Genomic DNA, 8,717 nt, shown 5'->3' with positions numbered 1-8,717 from the left:
TCTAAGTGACAGAAAAAAATACATAATATAATGTTCATCTCATTAGTGAACAGAGTTGATGAAAATACACAGCACGATTTTAATTAACAAAAGCAAGTCACCTCACTTGTATCATTGACCATTGCTTTCTTTTTCTAGGCAGGTGGAAAAGATTTGAGGTATATTACTTCAGTGATTAGCTTTCCATTTCCTTTCATCTTCTGAATAGTAGAAATAGCCAAGGTTAATTTCTATTAGCCTAATACCCAAGGCCCCTTTTTCTGCAGACACTGATCCCTACTCTCAGGTTCCTTTGCTGCCCTGTTGCTATTTAGTATCTTCTGTGAAGTCACAGGCTGAATATTAGTTAATGCTTACCTTGTATACTCTGCACTAGAATGATAGGCATGGCCAAATTCATTCAGCTGCTAAAAAAGGGAGGACATTTTAGTTCTTTTGATTGGCCTGTGCCATCCTTTGTCTTTTTCAATCATATTTTCACTCTTAATCAGAAATGTTTCCCTTTCATAACGAATTCTCCAGAAGGCTCTGCAGACCTAGTGTTCCATACAGAGTGCATTTCTGAGCTACTGATGTTAAATTACATACCCATTCATACATATGTAGCATTACTTGATTAATTGGAAGTAAGCTAATTAAGGATTGTTCTGTTTGTTTTCAAATGAGGGCTTATAAATATTTTTATCTATTTTTAAAAAAGGAAACTGTCCTAAGAAAGTTAGGACTTTTTTGAAAAAAATACAGCACATAGTGCGTGCATGCATGCTGAGTCACTTCAGTCATGTCCAGCTCTTTGCAACCCTATGGACTATAGCTCGCTAGGCTCTTCTGTCCATGGGATTCTCCAGGCTAGAATACTGGAGTGGGTTGCTGTGCCCTCCTCCAGGGGATCTTCACAACCAGGGACTGAACCCCCCTCTCCCCCATCTCCTGCATTGGCAGGTAGGTTCCTTACCACGAGCGCCACCTGGGAAGTCCGAAGGACATAGCAACTATACAAAAGCAAAAGAAGTATACATGAGTTAGGAGAAAGAAAAAAAAAAAATTAGAATAAACTGGTAGTTTCCAAGGATGGGAGGTTGGAAGAGAATTGGTGAAGGCTGTTAAAGGATATAAACTTCCAGTTATTAAATGAGTATGGTCTGGGGCTATACTGTACAACATGGCAAGCACAGTTAATAATACTGTGATGCATATTTGAGAGTTGCCAAGAGAATAAATTAAACCCTGATCATACACACAAGACATTGTAATTATGTGAGGTGATGGATGTGTTAACTACTTTATTGTGGTAATCATTTTGCAATATATACATATATAAAATCTTTACATTGTATATATTAAAATTATACAATTGTATGTCAATTACATCTCAATAAATCTGGGAAATAGATTTTTTTAAAAAAATTACTTTGGAACATTTTCAAAAAGTGAAGAGGGACACGAGTGAGAAATATGGAGAATAATTAAAACAAAAACCCTTAAAAGGCACAAGTTCTTTGGGAGATCAATAGTAGAACTCCAGAAAATGAAGAGGGTGATAAAGCCAATCCCAAGCACCTGAGATTAAGAATCCATAAATAAGAACTAAAACTTTAGGAGAATAACTTGACCAAGTAAAATTATATTTCATTACTGAAAAGGCTTATTAGTCAAGTGATGTGCTTTCGCTTTCTTGGAAGAAGCTAGAAGGACATTTACCATTAATAATTAAATCAACCAGTTTTTTTTTCTGTTTGTTTGTTTTTGTTTTTGTGCTTGATGGCACATCACTACTAGTTTAGTTGAAAGGAACCTACCATTGGGATTGCCTATGAGAAGTGCAATTAAGAACCACCAAAGCCGTCAAGAGACCACATGTGTACAGAATACAAATGGATTACAAAAATTTACAAGGAAATGGTTCCACAGAGGGAGTCTAGTGACACATAACCATCAGAGCTCAGTCTTTAAATGACTTCTAATTTCTACAAGAACTCTAGGATGGAATTAATTCCATATAAGTTACTGCAAAACATCTATTTTGTGTTATAATTTGGAGATCTGACACCACATGTGAGCTTTTATGTATTAAGGCATTTAAAACAACTGAATCATTAATTATTGAAGGAGTCATGTTAGCAATTATTAGACCATCCCAGGGCCCCACTGCAGGGCTCTGGGTGGTACAACTCTTACTGTGTTAGTCTCTCAGATGTGTATGCCTTCTTGCAGCCCCATGCACTATAGTCCATCAGGCTCCTCTGTGTATGGAATTCCCCAGGCAAGAATACTGGAGTGGGTAGCCATTCCCTTCTCCAGGGGATCTTCCCAACCCAGGGATCAAACCCGGGTCTCCTGCATTGCAGGCAGATTCTTTACCATCTGAGCCACCAAGGAGGCCCTTAGTCAGGGCTTAAGTCTCACAGCTCCCTTAGGAGAGCTTTGCTAGAATGAAGGCCACAAACATGATCCCACGTTCAATGTTCCCCTAAGTGAATTTAACTGTAATCAACAACTTCCAGGGAATGGCACATTAGAGGGTCCTTTAAATAACAACTCATCAACTCCCGATATCAAATGCTTTGTCATGATATTCCCCAGTGGTAAGACTGTAGATTTAATTTTAAAAGAACAAGAAAGGAGAGGGGAACGTATTGATTGGCTAGGGCTGCCATATCAAAATATAACAGACTGGGTGATTTAACAGAGATTTGCTTTCTCATGCTTCTGGAGGCTAGAAGTCCCAGATCAAGTGTGGACAGGTCTGGTTCCTCTTGAAGCTTCTCTCCTTGGTTTTCCAGTGGCTGTCTTCTCACCGTCTCCTCACATGCATCCCCTCTGTGCACTTGTATCCCTCTTGTTTCGTTGTATGTCCTGATATCCTACGATAATAGTCAGATAATCATTAGTTAGTGTTAGTCGCTCAATCGTGACCAACTCTTCAACTCCATGGACTATAGCCCACCAGGCTGCTCTGTCCATGGAATTCTCCAGACAAGAATACAGGAGTCAGTTGCCATTTCCTTCTCCAGGGGATCTTCCCAACCCAGGGCCCAAACCCAGGTGTCCTGCATTGAAGGCAGAGTCTTTACTGTTTGAGCTACCTGGAAGCCCCAGATAATAATTAAGGTGGGCTTTAATGATTAAGTTAAAATGATACCAACTGTCTCTTAAGTCCTATCTTTAGATACAATCACATTCTAAGGCACTGGGAAGGCTTCAATAAAAAAAAAAATGGGGAGGGGGGTCGGTGGCACAATTTAGTCTGTAATAGGAAGAACAAGCAAAAGGAAGAAACCTAAACCCATGAAGGGAAAATGTGGCGGTTTGTTTTGTGGGATTTGGCCAAACACGGCTGGGGAATAGTAAAAGAAACTGCGGGACTGAAAATCCATGGTGAATTGAGTTACCTACCAGCTTCATGGACATATCATGCCATGGGAAGAAAGACCACATTTATAACATAATCTACGGGACCCTGCACAATCCAGATTAACTCTCAGGAACTATTTTTACTATTTCTGCTTCTTTCTTAAATTCAACCCACACTGGGCTTCTATTCATTCTCTGAAGAGGCCATGCTTCTTTGTGCCTAGGACCTTTGCTAATTCCATTCCTTCCACTTGGATATATTGCCATCCACCCATCCATCATTCTTATTTTGAACGTCACATCTTTGAACTCTCATTTGCCTCCCTGACTTCATTCGCCTCTCTGCCCTCATTTGAGTTTCTGTGTTATATGTTCTATAGCACAGTGAATTTTTGTAGTAATTATTAGTTTACACATGTCTCTACATAAATTTCAGTGAGAGCTTAGTTGTTCTAACTCAAGAAAATGGTGGATTATTAATAATACAAGTTATCACTTATATGTCACTTCAATTCTATAAAAGACAGCATTACTTTTATACATGTTAATTTATTTAATTCCTGGGTTGGGAAGATCCCCTGGAGAAGGGATAGGCTACTCACACCAGTATTCTTGGGCTTCTCTGGTGGCTCAGACAGTAAAAACTCTCCGTGCAATGTGGGAAACCTTGGTTCAATCCCTAGGTTGGGAAGATCTCCTGGAGGAGGGCATGGCAATCCACTCCAGTATTCCTGCCTGAAAAATCCCCATGGACAGAGGAGCCTGGCAGGCTACAGTCCATGGGGTCACAAAGAGTCGGACACAACTGAGCGACTAAGCACACATAACAACTAAGATGTATTTAAAACTAGTACTGTCACATGTTATCTATGGGAAAACAAAGGCACAGAAAATGTGCATACACATTGTTTAAGGCCATATACCCAAAAGAGAGCTCGAACTTGAATTCACGTAGCTATCCCTTTGTAGTCTGCCCCGAATCAATATCCTACTCCATACAGTATACTCATTACGAATTAGGTGTTACATTCCTGTTACATTGCACATCTCAAAATGTGTTTGGATATGATGATATCAAAGCCAAAAACACTGTAAAACTGCCTATGGTTGAACTACCCATAGTGGAGTAGACAAAGTCATGATGCATTTACCTCCATGGAACTGAGACAAGATTCACCTCTGCTGCTGCTGCTAAGTCAAATCAGTCGTGTCCGACTCTGTGTGATGCTATAGACGGCAGCCCACCAGGCTCCCCCGTCCCTGGGATTCTCCAGGCAAGAACACTGGAGTGGGTTGCCATTTCCTTCTGCAATGCATGAAAGTGAAAAGTGAAAGTCAAGTCACTCAGTCCTGTCCGACTCTTAGTGACTCCATGGACTGCAGCCTACCAGGCTCCTCCGTCCATGGGATTTTCCAGGCAGGAGTACTGGAGTGGGGTGCCATTGCCTTCTCCAAGATTCACCTCTAATTCTATAAGAAAAAAAAAAAAAAAAAGGTTGGCAATCAGTAAACACACTTTAGTGAGAATCTTTTGTTTAAAAAAAAAATTAAGGCCAAATCCTACTCTAAATAACCACAAGTGGTACATACAGGAAAAGAACACACTAATTGAACAGCTAAGCATTACAATGTCATCTAAAGTACATGCAGTGTACATGGCACTTCATGGTGAATATTTGCTAATCGGTCTGTTCTTTAGAGAGCATCAGAAACGCTCTTCGGACAGGACAACAAAAGTTTAATTGATTCTCTGGGACCTCCACTACTACTTACTCTGAAGGAATAGTATGTAACATTTAAGATACTAGCTTCTGGAGCCAAATTAGATAGATTCAAATAGAATAACTAGTTGTGTAACCTCAAGAAAGCTAACTTCCTTCACAGTAAGGAATCCACATGCAATGCAGGAGATCTGGGTTTGATCCATGGGTCAGGAAGATCCCCTAGAGAAGGAAATGGCAACCCACTCCAATATCCTTGCCTGGAGAATTCCATGTACAGAGGAGCCAGGCAGGCTACAGTCCATGGGGTCGCAAGAGTTGGAGCTAACACACACACTCATACATCTTTTGATGTGGTAACGAAGTTTAAATACATTGCTATACACATTATACTTAGAACAGTACCTAGCACACAGTAAGTGCTCTAGGCATTCAGTACGATTTTATTCTCTGATCAATAAATTGTAATGTATTGAGTTCATCTATTTTATAACTAAAATCAGCATCATTCTAGATGAGTTATCTTTTGAACTTAAAAATATGTGAGGTGGTGGAGCCCAACTCTGAAACAGAGGGCAAAGGTCTCAAAGCTTCATGATTTACAGAGATAAATGTACAAACATCCCAAATGAATTTCAAGGTATAAATAATATTTTGTTCATCCATTATTTGTTAATTTGCTTGTCTATATCCCTAGTTCTCACTAACCAACCCTCAAATGCTGATGCTAACTTGGAAGCAGACATTTCCATAGGGTATAACTGTTAGAATAGGTCTTACATTTATTTAGATGGCTCCTGGCCTATGAAAAACTTTATATATAAATATATACATATGTATGTATGTATACACCCCACTCGGAGAAGGCAATGGCACCCCACTCCAGTACTCTTGCCTGGAAAATCCCATGGACGGAGGAGCCTGGTAGGCTTCAGTCCATGGGGTTGCTAAGAGTCGGACACGCCTGAGTGACTTCACTTTCACTTCTCACATTCATACGTTGGAGAAGGAAATGGCAACTCACTCCAGTGTTCTTGCCTGGAGAATCCCAGGGACGGGGGAGCCTTGTGAGCTGCTGTTTATGGGGTCACACAGAGTCAGACACGACTGAAGTGACTTAGCAGCAGCAGCATACACCCCACTAACTGCAGCCCACTAGTTTCCTCTGTCCTTGGGATTCTCCAGGCAAGAATACTGGAGTGGGTTGCCATGTCCTTCCCCAGGGAAAATTCCTGACCATGGATCAAACTTGCATCTCTTATATCTACCTGCATTGGTAGGCAGGTTCTAGAGCCAGTTGGGAAGCCTATGGATCAATCTATCTATCTATGATAGATCCAAAAACCTTTAGCCAATAATTCACCTTGCCCAATCAATAATTTGAAATCTTGAGATGATTACTTTTATTTCAAGTTTTCAAAATATCTTTCATGATTTCTATGTAAAGGATATACTTATTTTTAAAACAGAAATAGTTTTTAAAGTAAAGAAATAGAAGAAGAATAGATGAGGAAGGAAGGAACTAAAAGATCCAAAGCAAAACCCAAGTCCTCAGGAGATAAACAAAAGCATTGCGAGATGAGCAAAGGCCCAACCTCAGCAGGAAGAGAGTGTGACAACTGTAGATAGATGGTTCGGGTGACTGTTAGCAGCAATGTGACTGACAGAACTAAAACTATGCTGATTTCAACGAGTGAAGCAAGAAAAAGAACAAAAATCTAGTTAGTCCTGGAAGGAAGGAGGCTACAAGAAGTAAGATTAAATGTTCAAGTATATTTAAAGTTAATGAATATGTGTTAATGATAAACATATGCAAACTCCAGCACTAAAGGGCGCAGTGGAAGAGAGGGTCAAGTACTAGGAAGGTGACTACAGTCTTCTGTCCATTCTTTAGCAACTTCCACTTAGTGGGTAAGATGACAAGACATGCATGTGAGATCAGTCACGCCCAGCTCTTTGTGACCCATGGACTGTAGCCTGCTCAGCTAAATCTTTCCACAGGATTTCCGAGGCAAGAATACTGGAGCGGGTTGTCATTTCTCCTCAAGGGGATCTTCTCGACTCAGGGATCGAACCCGCGTCTCCTGCATTGGCAGGCAGATTCTTTACCACTGAGCCACATACATACATATGAAAGTGTTGATGTGTAACCTAAGTTTATTTTCTCTCTTTATTTGGCCTTTGAAGAGTAGAAATATAGCACATAAAAGAAAAACCAACTAAATTTGAAAGCCTAATATCAATAAATATAAATCTACAAGACTGGCCAATATAAGATAGTAAATGTCAGAGTGGATGGGAAAAAATCAGTTTTATGGTACTTACAAAAAGGTATCTAAAATTCAACATTTGAAATATCATTTATGTGTGGAATCTAAATGGATAAAACTAGTGAATATAAAAACTCTAAACAAATAAAACTAGTGAATATAACAAAACAGAAACAGACGAACAGATATAGAGAACAAATTAGTGGTTACCTGTGGAGAGGAAAGTGGATAGGGGCAAGATGGGATAAGGCATTAAGAGGCATAAACTATTATGTTTAAAATAATAAGCTACAATTTGGGCTTCCCTGGTGGCTCAGAGGTTAAAGCATCTGCCTGGAATGCAGGAGACCTGGGTTCAATCCCTGGGTGGGGAAGATCCCCTGGAGAAGGAAATGGCAACCCACTCCAGTACTCTTGCCTGGAGAATCCCATGGAGGGAAGAGCTTGGTAGGCTACAGTCCATGGAGTCACAAAGAGTTGGACACGACTGAGTGACTTTCCTTTCCTTTCACGATAATATACTTTACAATATGTAGTCAATATATGGGTATAGCCAATATTTTATAATAACTATAAATGGAATGTTATAGAGCTTCCTTTGTGGCTCAGCTGGTAAAGAATCCACCTGCAATGGAGGAGACCTGGGTTTGATCCCTGGGTTGGGAAGATCCCCTGGAGAAGGGGACAGCTACCCACTCCAGTATTCTGGCCATGACTGTATAGTCCATGGGGTCACAAAGAGTTGGACACGACTGAGCGACTCTCACTTTCTTTCAGAAAGGAAAAAACACTACTGTAGATGGTAAAGATTCCCCCAAAAACTACAAATTAAGAAAGAGATTAACAAAATAATATCACATTAATACCCAAAATCAGAAAAAAAGAAATAACATCAGCACTGCCACAAAGGTGAAACAAAAGAAACAAGGTTTTACAAGATGCTTAGGAATACATCTAAGAAATATATGATATTGGTGGAGAAATTCATTTTGAAAAGACATGACTAGATAAAGACAGTAATATACTCCAACACTGAAGGAACGTAAAAGAAACCTAAACAAATACGTAGTATACCATGTTAATTAGTATAAAACAATACTGGAAAGATGTCAAGGCCTCTCCAAGTTACCTACACAGTCAATGTTATTATAAACAAAATTTTAACAAGATTTTCTTTTTAGGGGCTACACAAAAACTTATATGAAAATGTATCTGGTCATAAAAAACCTAAGAACAAACACTATTGAATTAGTATACAGAGTCTTGCTGTATTAGACATCAAATCTATATTCTTATTAAACTGCAGTAATTTTCACACTCTGGACAATAAAAACACTGACCAATGAAGTAGAATATGGAATATACAAATAGA

General features: G+C 39.5%; 1 non-coding gene across 1 annotated transcript; it reads left to right on the top strand.

Annotated features, from left to right (window-relative positions):
* The first annotated feature begins 7,647 nt into the window (after positions 1 to 7,647).
* TRNAS-GGA (transfer RNA serine (anticodon GGA)) lies at positions 7,648 to 7,719 on the top strand. The gene has a single exon. It is a non-coding gene; the product is annotated as a tRNA-Ser (tRNA).
* The last annotated feature ends 998 nt before the right edge of the window (positions 7,720 to 8,717 follow it).

The sequence above is a fragment of the Bos taurus genome, chromosome 10 (genome assembly GCF_002263795.3).
Source record: "Bos taurus isolate L1 Dominette 01449 registration number 42190680 breed Hereford chromosome 10, ARS-UCD2.0, whole genome shotgun sequence".
Lineage (NCBI taxonomy): Eukaryota > Metazoa > Chordata > Mammalia > Artiodactyla > Bovidae > Bos > Bos taurus.
The sequence above is the reverse complement of the archived record's forward strand: the minus strand, read 5'-3'. Positions and strand labels throughout refer to the sequence as shown.